Source organism: Arachis hypogaea, chromosome 18 (assembly GCF_003086295.3).
Source record: "Arachis hypogaea cultivar Tifrunner chromosome 18, arahy.Tifrunner.gnm2.J5K5, whole genome shotgun sequence".
Lineage (NCBI taxonomy): Eukaryota > Viridiplantae > Streptophyta > Magnoliopsida > Fabales > Fabaceae > Arachis > Arachis hypogaea.
In genome coordinates, this window is record NC_092053.1 from 98,223,258 (window position 1) to 98,243,532 (window position 20,275).

General features: G+C 39.3%; 1 non-coding gene across 1 annotated transcript; it reads right to left on the reverse strand.

Annotated features, from left to right (window-relative positions):
- Positions 1-19,881: 19,881 nt before the first annotated feature.
- LOC112774676 (small nucleolar RNA R71) lies at positions 19,882-19,989 on the reverse strand. Its single transcript, XR_003189148.1, has one exon. It is a non-coding gene; the product is annotated as a small nucleolar RNA R71 (small nucleolar RNA).
- Positions 19,990-20,275: the final 286 nt, after the last annotated feature.

Consider the following 20,275-nt stretch of genomic DNA (forward strand, 5'->3'; position numbering starts at 1 on the left):
AGGCCTTAGTTTCTGCATTTGACGGGACACACAGGGGGGATTGAGGGGGAATCCAGCCCCTGAGGGGGAGAACTTTGGATCATTTTCTTTTAGTTTTGTAATTGAATTCAGAGCTATGACTCACTAAACCCCTTTCATTGGGTTAGGGAGCTCTATTGTAATTCAATGAATCAATAATAGTTTATCTTCTTCTTCAATCTTTTCTCTTGAATTTTGTTAGAAAGCTTCTCGATCTAATTCCATTGGGTAGTTGTCTTGGGAAAGAAACTACCCATAATTGGAATCCTTCGGAACCTTGGGAAAGGAATGGAGGATTCATGCTAGAGAAGCTTTCTCACAGTGAATTGGATTGGGGTTTGGATGGATATTGTGACATGTAATCCTACCAAATTGTGGTTCATGAAGCTGTGTGGTATAATCAGTGATCGAGCATCATCTCTTCTTATGAACATTTAAACCAAGGGATTGGGAATTTGTTTGTTTTTAGAGAGAATTGGTGAGCCAAGGGATTGGGATCCAATCATATAAGATTGCCAAGCAAAATTTAATGAACGCATTGGTTGAGGAAGAGATAAACATGTTTTGATTCGGAGATCTCAATATCTCCTATAACCCAATGAATTCCCCATTTCTGATTTTCACTTTCTCTTTACATTCTGCAACTCAATTCATGCAATCACCCCCATTCCCTTTTAATTTCAGCAATTTAGCTTCTGCTCTTTAATTCATGCAAATTTAAGATTCGCCATTTCAATTTCTTGTCATTTACGTTTCCCGCCAATTTTACATTCCGCAATTCTCATCTAAATCTTGATTCCGCTCAACTAGAACACACTTCTAATCCGAATTGCTCACTCAACCAATCCTTGTGGGATTCGACCTCACTCTATTGTGAGTTTTTACTTGACGATAACCGGTGCACTTGCCGGAAGGAATTTTGCCGATCGTGCAATTTCCTAAACTTGAACGAAAAGTCAGAAGCACCCAAACTTGAACTCAAAGCATTGCCACCCTCTCTCAAATATGCATACTTAGGAGAAGATGAAAATTACCCAGTAATTATAAGCTCATGCCTCAGCCAAGATCAGGATGAACTGCTCAAAGTACTGTGAAACCACAAAGATGCCATTGGTTGGACTCTTGCTGACTTGAAAGGGATAAGTTCGGCCATATGTATGAACAAGATACTGCTGGAAGATGATGCCAAACCATCCATTCAATTCCAAAGGAGGTTGAACCCAATCATGAAGGAAGTGGTACAGAAAGAAGTTATGAAGTTATGGCAGAGAGGGGTAATTTACCCGATCTCAGACAGCCCCTGGGTTAGCCCCGTGCATGTTGTCCCAAAAAAGAGAGGAATTACCGTGGTTCCCAATGAGAAAAATGAACTAATTCCTACAAGGACAGTCACAGGATGGCGAATGTGCATAGACTACAGGAAGCTCAATGAGGCTACACAAAAAGACCATTTCCCCCTTCCATTCATGGATCAGATGTTGGAAAGACTCGCAGGGCACGCCTATTATTGTTTTCTCGACGGTTATTCAAGATATAACCAAATAGTGGTTGATCCCAGAGATCAAGAGAAAACCTCTTTCACTTGCCCATATGGAGTGTTTGCCTACAGGCGCATGCCGTTTGGGCTATGTAATGCACCTGCGATGTTCCAACGCTGCATGCTTTCTATCTTTTCAGATATGATAGAAAAATTCATTGAAGTTTTTATGGATGATTTCTCGGTATTCGGAGATTCCTTTCCTAGTTGCCTACATCACCTCGCCTTGGTATTGAAAAGATGCCAAGAGACCAATCTGGTCTTGAACTGGGAGAAATATCACTTTATGGTGACAGGAGGAATAGTCCTTGGTCACAAAGTTTCTAACCAAGGCATTGAGGTTGACAGAGCCAAAGAACTGCCTCCACCCAGTGATGTCAGGGCAATTAGGAGCTTTTTGGAGCATGCTGGTTTTTACAGAAGGTTTATTAAAGATTTTTCAAAAATAGCCAAGCCCTTAAGCAATCTCCTTGTATCTGATACACCATTTATCTTTGATGAAACATGCATGTTAGCCTTTGAAAATTTGAAAATAAGGTTGTCCTCTGCTCCTATCATTTCCCCACCTGATTGGAGTTTACCGTTTGAATTGATGTGTGATGCATCTGATTTTGCAGTTGGGGTAGTGTTAGGATAGAGGAAAGACAACTTAGTCCATGTGATATACTATGCTAGCAAAGTCCTTAATGATACTCAAAGAAATTATACCACTACTGAAAAGGAGTTACTAGCAATAGTTTTTGCATTTGACAAGTTTAGATCATACCTCATTAGTACTAAAGTGATTGTTTTTACAGATCACACAGCACTTAAATATTTGTTTGCCAAGCAAGAATCAAAACCAAGACTAATAAGATGGATCTTATTGCTGCAGGAATTCAATATTGAAATCAGAGACAAGAAAGGAGTGGAGAACAAAGTAGCAGATCACCTATCTAGGATTCCTCATGATAAAGGTGGAACACCTGATACAAGTGTGAACGAGTTCTTCCCTGATGAGCAGTTGATGATAGTTCACAAAGCACCATGGTTCGCAGACATTGCCAACTTCAAGGCAACTGGGGCATTGCCTCCAGAGATCAATTAACATAAAAAAAGGAAGCTCATGAATGATGCAAAGTACTTTGTCTGGGATGAGCCATATCTATTCAAGAAGTGTTCAGATGGAATCCTTAGAAGATGTGTTTCAGAAGAAGAAGGACGAGAGGTCCTATGGAATTGCCACGGCTCATGCTATGGAGGCCACTTTGGAGGGGATAGAACTGCAGCTAAGGTGTTACAAAGCGGATTCTTTTGGCCCACCCTTTTCAAGGATGCCAAAGAAATAGTAAAAAGCTGCAATGAATGCCAAAGATCTGGAAACTTGCCCAAAAGAAATGAGATGCCACAAAATTTTATCTTGGAACTGGAATTGTTTGATGTGTGGGGAATCGATTTCATGGGACCATTCCCAACCTCATATGCAAACAAATACATCTTGGTAGCAGTCGATTATGTTTCCAAATGGGTAGAGGCTATTGCAACCCCAACGAATGATAACAGGGTAGTCATGAGCTTCCTCAGGAAGAATATCTTTAGCCGATTTGGAGTCCCACGAGCACTTATCAGTGATGGAGGGAGCCATTTTTGTAACAAACTGATGAGCGGATATTTTATATGCTTTTTGGGGTTAATTTCATATAGTTTTTAGTATGTTTTAGTGAATTTTTAGTTTGTTTCCATTAGTTTTTAGGAAAAATTCATATTTCTGGACTTTACTATGAGTTGTGTGTTTTTCTGTAATTTTAGGTATTTTTCTGGCTGAAATTGAGGGAGCTGAGCAAAAATCTGATTCAGGCTGAAAAAGGACTGCTGATGTTGTTGGATTCTAACCTCCCTGCACTCAAAGTGGATTTTCTGGAGCTACAGAACTCAAAATGGCGCGCTTCCAATTGCGTTGGAAAGTAGACATCCAGGGCTTTCTAGCAATATATAATAGTCTATACTTTGCTCAAAGATAGATGACGTAAACTGGCGTTCAACGCCAGTTCTCTGCCCAATTCTGGCGTCCAGCGCCAGAAAAGGATTAAAAGTTGGAGTTCAACGCCAGAAATGGATCCAAACCTAGCGTTGAACGCCCAAAACAGCCTTATTCACGTGAATTGTTTAAGTCTCAACCCCAGCACACACCAAGTGGGCCCCAGAAGTGGATCTCCGCACCACCCATCATAGTTTACTCATTTTTTGTAAACCTAGGCTACTAGTTTAGTATTTAAACAACTTTTAGAGACTTATTTTGTATCTCATGACATTTTAGATTTGAACTTTGTACTCTTTGACGGCATGAGTCTTTAAACTCCATTGTTGGGGGTGAGGAGCTCTGCTGTGTCTCGATGAATTAATGCAAGTATTTCTGTTTTCCATTCAAACATGCGTGTTCCTACCTAAGATATCCATTCGCGCCTAACTATGGAGAAGGTGATGATCAGTGACACTCATCACCTTCTTCAATCCATGAACGTGTGTCTGACAATCACTTCCGTTCTACATCAGATTGAATGAATATCTCTTAGATTCCTTAATCAGAATCTCCGTGGTATAAGCTAGATTGATGGGGGCATTCATGAGAATCCGGAAAGTCTAAACCTTGTCTGTGGTATTCCGAGTAGGATTCTGGGATTGGATGGCTGTGACGAACTTCAAACTCGCGAGTGCTGGGCGTAGTGACAGACGCAAAAGGATAGTAAATCCTATTCCGGTACGACTGAGGACCTGCAGATGATTAGCCGTGCGGTGACAGCGTACCTGTACCCTTTTCACTGGAAGGATGGATGGTAGCCATTGACAACGGTGATCCACCTACACACAGCTTGCCATAGGAGGACGTGCGTGCGTGAATCAGAAGATAGAGGAAAGCAGAGATTCAGAAGACAAAGCATCTCCAAAACTCCAACATATTCTCCATTACTGCATAACAAGTAACCTTTAACCCATGCTCTCCTGTTTATTCGTAATTCAACTGATAAATATAATTGACTTTCTGACTAAGAATTGCAAGATAACCATAGATTGCTTCAAATCAACAATCTCTGTGGGATTCGACCCTTACTCACGTAAGGTATTACTTGGACGACCCAGTGCACTTGCTGGTTAGTGGTACGAGTTGTGAAAAGTGTGATTCACAATTCGTGCACCAAGTTTTTGGCACCGTTGCCGGGGATTGTTCGTGTTTGAACAACTGACGGTTTATTTTGTTGCTTAGATTAGGAAAATTTCTCTTTTTTTTTGTTTAGAGTCTCTTATTATTGTCGTGTTAAAATTTTAGAATCCTTATTTTTTTTAAAAACCTTTTTCAAAAATAATTTTTTTATTTATTAAATCTTGTGCCAAACTTTAAGTTTGGTGTTTTCTTGTTGATTTTTCTTAAAACTTTCGAAAATTTATTTTGGTTTTCTAAAAATTTTAAGTTTGGTGTTCTTCCTTCATGTTCTTGTGTTCTTGTGAGTCTTCAAATTGTTCTAGAGTTTTCCTTGTGTCTTGATCTTAAAATTTTTAAGTTTGGTGTTCCTTGGTGTTTTTCCCTCCAAAAATTTTCGAAAACAAGGAGCATTAGATCAAAAAATTTTAAATCGTGTGCTATCTTATTGCTTTTCTCTCTATTTTAAAGCATCTTTTTCGAAAATCAATTTTTAAAATTCAGATTTTTTTTCAAAACTTCCTAACCACTTTCTCTCTCCTCAATTTTTCGAAAATCTTCACCCATTTTTATTTATCTTTATCTGATTTTCGAAATAAATAAATAACTAAATAATTATCTTCTCTATTTTACATCATCTCCCTTTCTCCATCATGGACCTAAGCGGAAATGAACAGTCCAGGAGGACTTTGGGGTCATATTCTAACCCCTCTACTGCTTCATATGGGAGTAGCATCTGCATACCTTCCATTGGAGTCAGTAGCTTTGAGTTGAATCCTCAGCTCATTATCATGGTGCAGCAAAGTTGCCAGTATTCCGGTCTTCCACAGGAAGAACCTACAGAGTTTCTGGCACAGTTTCTATAGATTGCTGACACAGTACATGATAAAGAAATAGATCAGGATGTCTACAGACTATTATTGTTTCCATTTGCTGTAAAAGATCAAGCTAAGAGGTGGTTGAATAACCAACCTAAGGCCAACATAAGGACATGGAAACAGCTGACAGAAAAATTCCTGAATCAATACTTTCCCCCAAAACGGATGACATAGCTAAGGCTGGACATTCAAGGCTTTAAACAAGGAGATAGTGAATCTCTTTATGATGCCTGGGAGAGATACAGAGAGATGCTACGAAAATGCCTTTCTGAAATGATTTCAGAGTGGGTTCAGTTAGACATCTTCTATTATGGGCTTGCTAAAGGAGCTCAGATGTCTCTAGATTACTCAGCTGGTGGATCTATCCACATGAGAAAGACAATTGAAGAGGCTCAAGAGCTCATTGATACAGTTGCCAGGAATCAGCATCTGTACCTAAGCAGTGACCCTTCCCTGAAAGGAGAGGTTAAAACAGCAACTGCTGAATTCAATCAGCAATTGGACTTTCTAACAAAGCAGTTAGCCGAATTCAAAGATAGACTACAAGAGACAAGGATGGCTAATATACATATGGAAGAACAGTTTAAGCAAACAAAGCAGCAGCTGTCAAGGAAAATAACAGAAGAATGCCAAGCAGTTCAATTAAGAAGTGGGAAAACATTAAATACCCCACCTCAAGGCAGCAAAAAGCTAAGAAATGAGCAAACCACCCAAAATTCACCTGAGGACAATAAGAGCCCAGGGAAAAGTAATTCTGGAACTAAAACGCCAGAAATTTGGTGGAAGGCTGGCGCTGAACGCCCAGACCATGCTCAGGACTGGCGTTCAACGCCAGAAACAAGGCAGGACTTGTGTTCAATGCCAGAAATAGGCAAGGATCTGGCGTTGAACGCCCAAAATGGGCAAGATCTGGCGCTGAATGCCAAAAATGGACACAGTTCTGGCGTTCAGACGCCAGGAACAGACAAGGAGTTGGCATCTAACGTCACTCCAGTTTCTAACTCTGGCACTCAATTGCCAGTGAGGGATCAGACACACATAAATGCTGATAGCAACCCCTCTAAAAAGGCTTCTTCAACCACTTCTATAGGCAATAAACCTACAGCAACTAAGGTTGAAGAATATAAAGCCAAGATACCTTATCCTCAAAAACTCCGGAAAGAAGAGCAGGATAAGCAATTTGCTCGCTTTGCAGATTATCTCAGGACTCTTGAAATAAAGATTCCATTTGCAGAAGCACTTGAGCAAATACCTTCTTATGCCAAGTTCATGAAAGAGATCTTGAGTCATAAAAAGGATTGGAGAGAAACAGAAAGAGTTCTCCTCACTGAAGAATGCAGTGCAGTCATTCTGAAAAGCTTTCCTGAGAAGCTTAAAGATCCTGGGAGTTTTCTGATACCATGCATATTAGAAGGTCAATGCACCAAGACAGCTTTATGCGATCTTGGGGCAAGCATCAACCTAATACCTGCATCCACTATCAGAAAGCTTGGCTTAACTGAAGAAGTTAAACCAACCCGGATATGTCTCCAACTTGCTGATGGCTCCACTAAATACCCATCAGGCGTGATTGAAGACATGATTGTCAGAGTTGGGCCATTCGCCTTTCCCACTGACTTTGTTGTGCTGGAAATGGAGGAGCACAAGAGTGCTACTCTCATTCTAGGAAGACCCTTCCTAGCAACTGGACAATCCCTCATTGACGTCCAACAGGGGGAAATAACCCTGAGAGTCAATGATGATGAGTTTAAGTTGAACGCTGTCAAAGCCATGCAGCATCCTGACACATCAAAAGACTGCATGAAAGTTGATCTTATTGACTCTTTGGTAGAAGAGATCAACATGGCTGAGAGTCTCGAATCAGAGTTGGAAAACATCTTTAAAGATGTTCAGCCTGATTTAGAGGATTCAGAGGACATGAAAGAGCCTCTGAAATTTCTTCTGGAAGAAGAAAAACCTCCTAAGCCCGAGCTCAAGCCATTACCACCATCCTTGAAATATGCATTTCTGGGAGAAGGTGACACTTTTCCAGTGATCATAAACTCTGCTTTAAATTCACAGGAAGAGGAAGCACTTATTCAAGTGCTAAGGACACACAAGACAGCTCTTAGGTGGTCCATAGGTGACCTTAAGGGCATAAGCCCAGCTAGATGCATGCACAAAATCTTATTGGAGGATAATGCTAAACCAGTGGTTCAACCACAGAGACGGCTAAATCCAGCCATGAAGGAAGTGGTGCAGAAAGAGGTCACCAAATTACTAGAGGCTGGGATTATTTATCCTATTTCTGATAGCCCCTGGGTGAGCCCTGTCCAAGTCGTCCCAAAAAAGGGAGGCATGACAGTGATTCATAATGAAAAAAATGAACTGGTTCCTACAAGAACAGTTACAGGGTAGCGCATGTGTATTGCTGACTACAGAAGGCTTAATACAGCCACCAGAAAGGATCATTTTCCTTTACCATTCATAGACCAGATGCTAGAAAGACTAGCAGGTCATGATTATTACTGCTTTTTGGACGGCTATTCAGGCTATAACCAGATTGCAATAGATCCTCAGGATCAAGAGAAAACAGCATTCACATGTCCATCTGGAGTGTTTGCTTATAGAAGGATGCCATTTGGGCTGTGTAATGCGCCTGCAACCTTCCACAGATGCATGCTCTCTATTTTCTCTGATATGGTGGAAAATTTTCTGGAAGTCTTCATGGATGACTTCTCAGTATATGGAGACTCATTCAGCCCCTGTCTTGATCACCTGAAACTTGTTCTGAAAAGATGCCAAGAGACCAACCTAGTTTTAAACTGGGAAATATGTCACATCATGGTGACTGAAGGGATTGTTCTTGGGCATAAAATCTCAAACAAGGGAATAGAGGTGGATCAAGCAAAAATAGAGGTAATTGAAAAATTACCACCACCTGCCAATGTTAAGGCAATCAGAAGCTTTCTAGGGCATGCAGGATTCTATAGGAGGTTTATAAAGGATTTTTCAAAAATCGCAAAATCTCTAAGCAATCTGCTAGCTGCTGACATGCCATTTGTGTTTGACACAGAGTGCCTGCAGGCGTTTGAAACGCTGAAAGCTAAGCTGGTCACAGCACCAGTTATTTCTGCACCAGACTGGACATTACCATTTGAGCTAATGTGTGATGCCAGTGATCACGCCATTGGTGCAGTGTTGGGACAGAGGCATGACAAGCTTCTGCACGTCATTTATTACGCTAGTCGCGTTCTAAATGATGCCCAAAAAAATTACACAACCACATAAAAAGAATTACTTGCAGTGGTTTACGCCATTGACAAGTTCAGATCATACTTAGTAGGATCAAAAGTGATTGTGTATACTGATCATGCTGCTCTTAAATATCTACTCACAAAGCAGGATTCAAAACCCAGGCTCATCAGATGGGTGTTGCTTCTGCAAGAGTTTGATATAGAAATGAGAGACAGAAAAGGGACAGAAAACCAAGTGGCTGATCATCTGTCCCGGATAGAGCTAGTAGAAGGGACGCCCCTCCCCTCTCTTGAGATCTCTGACACTTTTCCGGATGAGCATTTATTTGCCATTCAGGAAACACCATGGTTTGCCGATATTGCAAACTATAAAGCTGCAAGATTCATACCCAAGGAGTACAACAGGATACAAAAGAAGAAATTAATTACTGATACAAAGTACTACTTGTGAGATGAACCCTATCTCTTTAAGAGATGTGCAGACGGAATAATCCGTAGGTGTGTGCCTAGAGAAGAAGCACAGAGGATCCTGTGGCATTGCCATGGATCTCAATATGGAGGCCATTTCGGAGGTGAGCGAACAACCACCAAGGTCCTCCAATGTGGCTTCTATTGGCCCACACTCTATAAAGATTCCCGAGAGTTTGTACGTAACTGTGACAGTTGCCAAAGAGCTGGTAATCTGCCTCATGGTTACGCCATGCCTCAACAAGGAATCTTGGAAATTGAGTTGTTTGACGTATGGGGAATTGACTTCATGGGACCTTTCCCACCATCATACTCAAACACTTATATTCTGGTGGCAGTTGACTATGTATCAAAATGGGTTGAGGCCATTGCCACACCCACCAATGATACTAAAACAGTGCTGAAGTTCCTCTAGAAACATATCTTTAGCAGGTTTGGTGTCCCTAGAGTACTCATCAGTGATGGGGGCACTCACTTCTGCAATAAACAACTTTACTCTGCCATGGTTCGGTATGGAATTCGCCATAAGGTGGCTACTCCATATCATCCACAAACTAATGGGCAAGCTGAAGTCTCTAACAGAGAATTAAAGAGAATCCTAGAACGGACAGTAAGTACCCGTAGAAAGGATTGGGCACAGAGCTTGGATGATGCTCTGTGGGCTTACAGAACAGCATTCAAGACCCCTATAGGGACCTCTCCATACCAACTTGTGTATGGTAAGGCATGTCACCTGCTTGTGGAACTGGAACATAAAGCCTACTGGGCAACCAGATTCCTAAACTTTGATGCCAAGTTAGCAGGAGAAAAAAGATTGCTCTAGTTAAATGAGTTAGAGGAATTCAGATTCACAGCTTTCGAAAATGCCAAGCTTTATAAAGAGAAATAAAAAAAGTTGCATGACAGAAAGCTATCATCTAGAATCTTTGAACTAGGACAGAAGGTTCTGCTGTTTAACTCTAGACTCAAGCTATTCCCCGGGAAATTGAAATTTCGGTGGAGGGGACCATACGTGATTACAAGTGTATCACCATATGGTTATGTGGAGCTTCAGGATATTGATTCTGATAAGAAGTTCATTGTCAATGGACAGAGAATCAAGCACTATCTTGAAGGCAACGTTGAGCAAGAGTGCTCAAGGCTGAAGCTAGATTAAAAGCTCAGCAAGGTCCAGCTAAAGACAATAAAGAAGCGCTTGCTGGGAGGCAACCCAGCCATGGGGCATCAATCCTCTAAGCATTTTGCCCTATTTTTATTTTTATTTGTTTATATAGAGTTCATTGATAACAAGGTAAAGAATCAATTGTATAAGTTCACAGGGTTACAGAAGGAATCTGCACACAAAACAGAGAAAAAGAGCTCACTGGCAAGAAAACGCCAGTAAGGGCCTATTTTGGGCGTTCAGCGCCCAAAAGGGGCAGCCAGTGGGCGCTGAACGCCAGTAAGGATAGAAATCTGGCGTTCAATGCCAGAAAAGGGCAACAACTGGGCGTTGAACGCCCAGGAGAATAGCATTTGGGCGTTGAACGCCCAAAACAGGCAGTGTTTGGGCGTTCAAACGCTAGGATGATGGGGAGGAGGTAAATTCATTTTTCTTCATATTTTTTCATTCTAATCTTAATTTTCACACTTCAATTCATGATTTCTTGCATAAACATGTTAAGAATCCTGATTTCTAAAACCCCTAATTTCTAAAAACCCTACCTTAAAAATATCAAATATATCTTAATCCATAAGCACCAACCCTCTTTTGCAAATTCAATCCAACTCTTTTTCAAATTTTCAAAACAAATCTAATTTTTTTCAATTAATATCTTTTTTTAAATCTCCACATTATCTTTTTCAAAATCTAGATTTATCTTTTTCAAAAATCTTTCATATCTTTTCAATTTTAAACTATATTCTCTCTTATCATATCTTCTATCTTATCTTTTCCAAATCAATCTTTTTATCATATCTTTTCAAAATTTTCGAACCCACCCCCCTCCCGTTATATATGGGTTCGGCCTCCACCCTCCTCCATCAACAATTGCACCTAGCTCTCCTTCTATCCCTCTCCTTTCTTTTCTTTTGCTTGAGGACAAGCAAACCTCTAAGTTTGGTGTGTTTATCCGCGATCACTAAGATCATGGCTCCTAAAGGAAAACAACCCACTCCAAGAGGCAAGAAAGAGAGCGTTCCAAAACCACTTTGGAATCAAGGGAAGTTCTTATCTAAAGAACATTCAGACCATTATAACAAAATAATGGGTCTAAGATCAGTGATCCCGGAAGTTAGATTCGATCTGAAAAAAGATGAATATCCGGAGATCCAGGAGCAAATTCGAATCAGGAACTGGGAAGTCCTAGCTAATCCTGAAACGAAAGTAGGGAGAAACATGGTTCAGGAGTTCTATGCTAATATGTGGCAAACTGACAAGAAGAAACTATCTGGGACTGCTTTCTATGACTATCGGACCGTGGTCAGAGGAAAGATTATTCATACCCACCCTGACAGGATCAGGGAGATCTTAAGGCTAACTCAGCTGAAAGATGATCCAGACTCCTTCAACAGGAGAATGATGAGAATAGACAAGGGCCTGGATAAGATTCTAGAGGACATATGTATCCCTGGAGCCAGGTGGACCACCAACACAAAGGGTGTCCCAAATCAACTCAAGAGAGAAGATCTCAAACTAGTCGCCAGAGGATGGCTGGACTTCATTGGGCATTCTCTGTTGCCCACTAGCAACCGTTCTGAAGTCACTGTTAAAAGAGCAGTGATGATCCATTGCATCATGATGGGAAAAGAAGTGGAAGTTCATCAGCTAATCTCAGCTGAACTCTACAAAATTGCTAACAAAAATTCTAAAGAGGCCAGGTTGGCTTATCCAAGCGTGATTTCTCTGCTCTGCAAGGACGCTGGAGTAAGGATGGGAATAACTGAGTATATCTCAGTTGAGAAACCAATCACCAAAGCATCAATGGAAAAACAACAAGCACAGGATGATCCCACCAAGAAGAAAACACAGGAATTTCTCCCAGAAATCCCTCAATCTGAATACTGGGAGTATCTTGAGACATCTGTTACCAAGATACAGGAAGCTATGGAACAAATAATAAAAGAACAGAAGGAACACAGTCAAAGTCTTACCTATATGTTTAAAGAACAAGAGGAGCAAGGGCGTGACTTAAGGGAATTGAAGCGCCAGAAGTTATCTCTTGAAGGACCAAGCACCCCACAGATCAGAGGAACATCCACTTCCCAGAATAAAGGTTGTTAAATTCCAATTTCTGCTTTAACTCTGTGATAGTGTCATTATAGAAGTTCACCTTAGGAGTCATATAGTAGTAATTAGTATCTATTTTGATTTTATCTCCAACTAAGCCATAGTTTATTTTTCTCATCATCAGCAAACATGAATAAAATAGTAGATCTTTTGAATAAGAGGCAATAAAATTTCGAGTTTTAATAAGAGAAATTCTAATTAGTTACATGTGGTGGCAATACTTTCTGTCTTCTGAATGAATGCTTGAACAGTGCATATGTCTTTTGAATTTGTTGTTTAAGACTGTTAAATATGTTGGCTCTTGAAAGAATGATGAACATGAGACATGTTATTGATAATCTGAAAAATCATAAAAATGATTCTTGAAGCAAGAAAAAGCAGAAAAAAAAAAGCCAATAGCCCTTAAAACCATAAATCAAGGGTAATAAAAAGGATCTCAAGGCTTTGAGCATCAGTGGATAGGAGGGCCTAAGGGAATAAAATCCTGGCCTAAGCGGCTAAACCGAGCTGTCCCTAACCATGTGCTTATGGCGTGTAGGTGTCAAGTGAAAACTTGAGACTGAGCGGTTAAAGTCAAGGTCCAAAGCAGAAAGAAGAGTCTGCTTAAGAACTCTGGACACCTCTAATTGGGGACTTTAGCAAAGCTGAGTCACAATCTAAAAGGTTCACCCAATTATGTGTCTGTGGCATTTATGTATCCAGTGGTAATACTGGAAAACAAAGTGCTTAGGGCCACGGCCAAGACTCATGAAATAGCTGTGTTCAAGAATCATCATACTAAAATAGGAGAATCAATAACACTATCTGAATTCTAAGTTCCTATAGATGCCAATCACTCTGAGCTTCAATGGATAAAGTGAGATGCCAAAATTGTTCGGAAGCAAAAAGCTACTAGTCCCACTCATCTAATTAGAATCTGAGCTTCACTCAAAAACTCTGAGATATTATTGCTTCTCAACCTATTAGTCTTCTATTTTATTTGTCTAGTTGCTTAAGGACAAGCAACAGTTTAAGTTTGGTGTTGTGATGAGCGGATATTTTATACGCTTTTTGGGGTTAATTTCATATAGTTTTTAGTATGTTTTAGTGAGTTTTTTCTTTGTTTCCATTAGTTTTTAGGAAAAATTAATATTTCTGGACTTTACTATGAGTTGTGTGTTTTTCTGTAATTTCAGGTATTTTTCTGGCTGAAATTGAGGGAGCTGAGCAAAAATCTGATTCAAGCTGAAAAAGGACTGCTGATGTTGTTGGATTCTGACCTCCCTGCACTCAAAGTGAATTTTCTGGAGTTACAAAACTCAAAATGGTGCGCTTCCAATTTCGTTGGAAAGTAGACATCCAGGGCTTTCCATAAATATATAATAGTCCATACTTTGCTCAAGGATAGACGACGTAAACTGGCGTTCAATGCCAGTTCTCTGCCCAATTCTGGCGTCCAGCGCCAGAAAAGGATTAAAAGTTGGAGTTCAACGCCAGAAATGGATCCAAACCTGGCATTGAACGCCCAAAACAGCCTTATGCACGTGAATTGTTTAAGTCTCAGCCCCAGCACACACCAAGTGGGCCCCAGAAGTGGATCTCTGCTCCACCCATCATAGTTTACTCATTTTTTGTAAACCTAGGCTACTAGTTTAGTATTTAAACAACTTTTAGAGAGTTATTTTGTATCTCATGACATTTTAGATCTGAACTTTGTACTCTTTGACGGCATGAGTCTCTAAACTCCATTGTTGGGGGTGAGGAGCTCTGCTGTGTCTCGATGAATTAATGAAAGTATTTCTGTTTTCCATTCAAACATGCGTGTTCCTACCTAAGATATCCATTCGCGCCTAACTATGGAGAAGGTGATGATCAGTGACACTCATAACCTTCTTCAATCCATGAACGTGTCTCTGACAATTACTTCCGTTCTACATCAGATTGAATGAATATCTCTTAGATTCCTTAATCAGAATCTCCGTGGTATAAGCTAGATTGATGGGGGCATTCATGAGAATCCGGAAAGTCTAAACCTTGTCTGTGGTATTCCGAGTAGGATTCTGGGATTGGATGGCTGTGACGAACTTCAAACTCGTGAGTGCTGGGCGTAGTGACAGACGCAAAAGGATAGTAAATCCTATTCCGGTACGACTGAGGACTTGCAGATGATTAGCCGTGCGGTGACAGCGCACCTGGACCCTTTTCACTGGAAGGATGGATGGTAGCCATTGACAACGGTGATCCACCTACACACAGCTTGCCATAGGAGGACGTGCGTGCGTGAATCAGAAGACAGAGGAAAGCAGAGATTCAGAAGACAAAGCATCTCCAAAACTCCAACATATTCTCCATTACTGCATAACAAGTAACCTTTAACCCATGCTCTCCTGTTTATTCGCAATTCAACTGATAAATATAATTGACTTCCTGACTAAGAATTGCAAGATAACCATAGATTGCTTCAAACCAACAATTTCTGTGGGATTCGACCCTTACTCACGTAAGGTATTACTTGGACGACCCAGTGCACTTGCTGGTTAGTGGTACGAGTTGTGAAAAGTGTGATTCACAATTCGTGTACCACAGACCACTAGAAGCTCTTCTCCTACGATATGGGGTAAAACACAAGGTAGCCATACCTTACCATCCCCAAACAAGTGGACAAACTGAGATATCCAACAGAGAGCTAAAGAGGATTCTGGAAAAGACTGTGGGTGCATCAAGAAAGGATTGGTCGAAGAAGCTGGATGATGCTCTTTGGGCATACAGAACAGCATTCAAAACACCACTTGGAATGTCCCCATATCAAGATACTAAATTTTGACAGCATTGCTACTGGTGCAAAGAGGATCTTGCAGCTGCAAGAGATGGAGGAATTCAGGTCACAAGCCTATGAAAATACCAAGATGTATAAAGAGAAGGCAAAGAGAAGACATGACCTGCATCTTGCACCCAGGAGTTTCGAAAAGGGGCAGCGAGTACTCCTTTACAATTCCAAATTGAGACTATTCCCAGGAAAACTCAAATCAAGGTGGTCCGGACCTTTTCTTGTCACAAACGTTTTGCCTTATGGACACATCAAAATCATGAATGAAGGTTCTGATAGGACTTTTACAGTGAATGGACAAAGACTCAAGCATTATCTGGGCAACATGGGGGAAAACCCCAAAGTAAATTACCATCTCAAGTAAAAGAGGAACCGTCGAGCTAGCGACGATAAAAGAGCGCTCTGTTGGGAGGCAACCCAACCTCAGGCAATTTCCTTTTCATCTTTATTTCAATAAGGATCACAAGTTGTTTCCTATGTATTGCGAGGAGCTAAGTTTGGTGCTCCACACTGATGAGCGGATAATTTATACAGTTTTTGGCATTGTTTTTAGTATATTTTTAGTTGAATCTAGTTACTTTTAGGGATGTTTTCATTAGTTTTTATGTTAAATTAACATTTCTGGACTTTACTATGAGTTTGTGTGTTTTTCTGTGATTTCAGGTATTTTCTAGCTGAAATTGAAGGACTTGAGCAAAAATCAGATTCAGAGGTTGAAGAAGGACTGCTGATGCTGTTGGATTTTGACCTCCATACACTCAAAGTGGATTTTTTGGAGCTATAGAACTCAAAATGGCGCGCTTCTAATTGCGTTGGAAAGTAGACATCCAGGGCTTTCCAGCAATATATAATAGTTCATACTTTGGCCGAGTTTAGATGATGTAAAATGGCATTGAACGCCAGTTCTACGCTGTTGTCTGGAGTTAAACGCCAGAAACACGTCACAAGCCAGAGTTGAACGCCAGAAATACGTTACAAACTGGCGTTCAACTCCATGAATGACCTCTGCACGTGTAACATTCAAGCTCAGCCCAAGCACACACCAAGTTATCCCCGGAAGTGGATTTATGCATCAATTACTTACTTATATGAACCTAGTAACTAGTTTAGTATAAATAGGACTTTTTACTATTGTATTTGACATCTTTGGATTATATTTTGATCTATTGATGACGTTTGGGGGCTGACCATTCGGCCATGCCTGGACCTTTCACTTATGTATTTTCAACGGTAGAGTTTCTACACTCCATAGATTAAGGTGTAGAGCTCTGCTGTTCCTCAGAGATTAATGCAAAGTACTACTGTTTTTCTATTCAATTCAACTTATTCTGCTTCTAAGATATTCATTCGCACTTCAACATGAATGTGATGAACGTGACAATCATCATCATTATCCCACGAACGCGTGCCTGACAACCACTTCCATTCTACGTTCGATTGAATGAGTATCTCTTGGATCTCTTAATCAGAATCTTCGTGGTGTAAGCTAGATTGATGGCGGCATTCATGAGAGTTCGGAAAGTCTAAACCTTGTCTGTGGTATTCCGAGTAGGACTCTGGGATTGAATGACTGTGATGAACTTCAAACTCGCGGGTGCTGGGCGTAGTGACAGACGCAAAAGAAGGGTGATGCCTCCAGACGATTAGCCATGCAGTGACAGTGCATCGGACCATTTTCCAGAGAGGATAAAAAGTAGCCATTGACAACGGTGATGTCCTTACATAAAGCCAGCCATGGAAAGGAGTAAGACTGATTGGATGAAGACAGCAGGAAAGCAGAGGTTCAGAGGAACCAAAGCATCTCTATACGCTTATCTGAAATTCTCACCAATGAATTACATAAGTGTTCCTATCCTTATTTTCTATCTATTTATTATTTATGTTCGAAAACTCCATAATCTTTTGATATCCGCCTGACTGAGATTTACAAGGTGACCATAGCTTGCTTCATACCAACAATCTCCGTGGGATCGACCCTTACTCACGTAAGGTTTATTACTTGGACGACCCAGTGCACTTGCTGGTTAGTTGTATCGAAGTTGTGAATGAAAAACGATTTATTAAGACATGCGTATAGAGTTTCTGGCGCCGTTGCCTGAGATCACAATTTCGTGCACCAAGTTTTTGGCGCCATTGCCGGGGATTGTTCGAGTTTGGACAACTGACGGTTCATCTTGTTGCTTAGATTGGGTAATTTTCTTCTTATTTTCAAAAAGTTTTCAAAAAAAAAAAATTTTTTTAAAAATCTTTCAAAAATTTTCTCCTTTGTTTTCGAAAAAAAAAATTTTAAAATAAATGTTTTCAAAAAAATATATTTTTCTTCATAATTTTTAAGAATGAATTCTAGTGTTTCATGATGATTTGTTGAATCCTGGCTGGCTGTGAAGCCATGTCCAAATTCCTTTGGACTGAGGATTCAACTAATCACTTCAATGCATGTAATAGCATACTAAAGCTTGGCTGGCTATTAAGCCATGCCTAACCCTCAGATTGGAGCTTTAGACTAAAGAGCACAAGATTCCTGGAATTCATATTAAAAATTTTGGAATCCTTATTTTTCTTTTTCACATTAATTTTCAAAAAATCCAAAAAAAAATTTTAAAAATAAAAAATATTTCATGTTTCTTGTTTGAGTCTTGAGCCAAGTTCAAAGTTTGGTGTCAATTGCATATTCATCTTGCATTTTTCGAAAAATTCATGCATTCATAGTGTTCTTCATGATCTTCAAGTTGTTCTTGGTAAGTCTTCTTGTTTTATCTTGATGTTTTCATGTTTTGTGTCTTTTCTTGTTTTTCATGTGCATTCTTGCATTCATAGTGTCTAAACATGAAAGATTTCTAAGTTTGGTGTCTTGCATGTTTGCTTTGCATATAAAAATTTTCAAAAATATGTTCTTGATGTTCATCATGATCTTCAAAGTGTTCTTGGTGTTCATCTTGACATTCATAGCATTCTTGCATGCATTCATTGTTTTGATCCATAACTTTCATGCATTGCATCATTTTCATGTTTTTCTCTCTCATCATTAAAAATTCAAAAATAAAAAAAAAATATATCTTTCCCTTTTTCACTCATAAATTTCAAAAATTTGAGTTGACTTTTTCAAAATTTTTAAAATTTAGTTGTTTCTTATGAGTCAAATCAAATTTTCAATTTAAAAATCTTATCTTTTTCAAAAATCTTTTTCAAAAATCAAATCTTTTTCATTTTTCTTATTTATTTTCGAAAATTTTTAAAATATTTTTCAAAAATCTTTTTCTTATCTTTATCTCCTAATTTTCGAAAATAACATCATCAATTAATATTTTGATTCAAAAAATTTCAAGTTTGTTACTTGCTTGTTAAGAAAGATTCAAACTTTAAGTTCTAGAATCATATCTTGTGATTTCTTGTGAATCAAGTCATTAATTGTGATTTTAAAAATCAAATCTTTTTCAAAACTAATTTCAATCATATCTTTTCAAAAATATCTCTTTATCTTATCTTTTTCAAAATTTGATTTTAAAATATCTTCTCTAACTTCTTATCTTCTTATCTTTTCAAATTTGTTTCAACTAACTAACTAACTTTTTGTTTGTTTCTTATCTTTTTCAAAACTACCTAACTAACTCTCTCTCTCTCTAATTTTCGAAAATATCTTCCCTCTTTTTCAAAAGTTCTTTTTAATTAACTAATTATTTTAATTTTGATTTTAATTCTCGAAAATTACTAACCTTTTTCAAAAACTATTTTCGAAAATCACTAACTCTTTTTCAAAAATTATTTTCAAAAATTCTCTCTCTCTCTTATCTCATTCTATTTATTTATTCATCTACTAACACTTCATCTCACCCAAATTCGAACCCCCTCTTCCATCTGTGTTCGAATTTTTTCTTCTTCTTTTCTTCTACTCACACAGGGACCTCTATACTGTGGTAAAAAGGATCCCTATTATTATTGTTTTTCTGTTCCTCTTTTTTATATGAGCAGGAGCAAGGACAAGAATATTCTTGTTGAAGCAGATCTGGAACCTGAAAGGACTCTGAAGAGAAAATTAAGAGAAGCTAAATTACAACAATCCAGCAAGCACCTTTCAGAAATTTTCGAACAGGAAGAGGAGATGGCAGCCGAAAATAATAATAATGCAAGGAGGATGCTTGGTGACTTTACTGCACCTAATTCCAATTTACATGGAAGAAGCATTTCCATTCCTGCCATTGAAGCAAACAATTTTGAGCTGAAACCTCAATTAGTTTCTCTGATGCAGCAGAACTGCAAGTTTCATGGACTTCCATCTGAAGATCCTTTTCAGTTCTTAACTAAATTTTTGCAGATTTGTGATACTGTTAAGACTAATGGAGTAGATCCTGAATTCTACAGGCTCATACTTTTCCCTTTTGCTATAAGAAACAGAGCTAGAGTGTGGTTGGACTCTCAACCCAAAGATAGCCTGAACTCTTGGGATAAGCTGGTCAAGGCTTTCTTAGCCAAGTTCTTTCCTCCTCAAAAGCTGAGTAAGCTTAGAGTAGATGTTCAGACCTTCATACAGAAAGAAGGTGAATCCCTCTATGAAGCTTGGGAGAGATACAAAGAACTGACCAAAAAGTGTCCTTCTGACATGCTTTTAGAATGGACCATCCTAGACATATTCTATGATGGTCTGTCTGAATTAGCTAAAATGTTATTGGATACCTCTGCAGGTGGATCCATTCACCTAAAGAAAATGCCTGCAGAAGCTCAAGAACTCGTTGACATGGTTGCCAATAACCAGTTCATGTACACTTCTGAGAGGAATCCTGTGAGTAATGGGATGCCTCAGAAGAAGGAAGTTCTTGAAATTGATACTCTGAATGCTATATTAGCTCAGAACAAAATATTGACTCAACAAGTCAATATGATTTCTCAGAGTC